The sequence below is a fragment of the Trichinella spiralis genome (assembly GCF_000181795.1).
Source record: "Trichinella spiralis strain ISS 195 chromosome Unknown Scfld3319, whole genome shotgun sequence".
In the NCBI taxonomy this organism is placed as follows: domain Eukaryota; kingdom Metazoa; phylum Nematoda; class Enoplea; order Trichinellida; family Trichinellidae; genus Trichinella; species Trichinella spiralis.
In genome coordinates this window covers 2073-2415 of record NW_003530258.1, presented here as the reverse complement: position 1 = coordinate 2415, position 343 = coordinate 2073, and positions in this window count along the sequence as shown.

The following is a 343-nucleotide window of genomic DNA, read 5'->3' as shown; positions in this document are numbered from 1 at the left end:
GTTAGCCAAATTAATTTGAATTTAATCTGACCAATCACAACACCAGTAATAGCCTATATCTACAGTCAGCCAATAAAGTATTTGTTTCAATGCAATCTTCTCTTTTCAATGCATTAATTCAGTTCGACATATATTCAACATGAAATGTAGTGATAAGAGTCCCATACTTTTATTTTGTTAAACATAAATTTACGATATAATCAGTTAATTAAAACTGATCAATTATAAGAATTAAACATATTTCGATTCAATAAAACGTAAAGTCCTTTATAAAACTGCAATATTGAAATAATGACATGATTCAATATTTTAATTATAAAAATTTTTTTTTCAATTGTTTGAA